Raw genomic sequence first — 397 nt, forward strand, 5'->3', positions numbered from 1 at the left:
CGTCTCAGGAGGAGATGATGTGACCCTCTATTAAAGTAAAAAAAATAAAAATCTGGAAACTATTTCAACTGAAAATAATTAAAAAGTTCACAAGATCTTCTGAAGATGATGACGTTCTCCTTCCTTAAACATTTTGCAGACGAGAGCGCTGAGTCAGTGATTCAAAGCTGTGCCAAGTGGACGAGCAACATCGACGGGTTGATCCAGGCGTGAAAAAAACAAACTGACAGTACCGGGAGTCTTTGAGGTGGATAAAGAAATGTTTGACACTGATCCAACATTTCTAAGAACTGGAATTGCTTCATCTGTTCGAAGCCTCTGAAACTATCAGCCTGGAGCGTTTAGTGATCCGGTTTTCTCAAAGCATCACAGTGAAAAAGAACCACAGAAGAACGAG

This window comes from Aulonocara stuartgranti (assembly GCF_965226115.1).
Source record: "Aulonocara stuartgranti genome assembly, chromosome: 4".
Lineage (NCBI taxonomy): Eukaryota > Metazoa > Chordata > Actinopteri > Cichliformes > Cichlidae > Aulonocara > Aulonocara stuartgranti.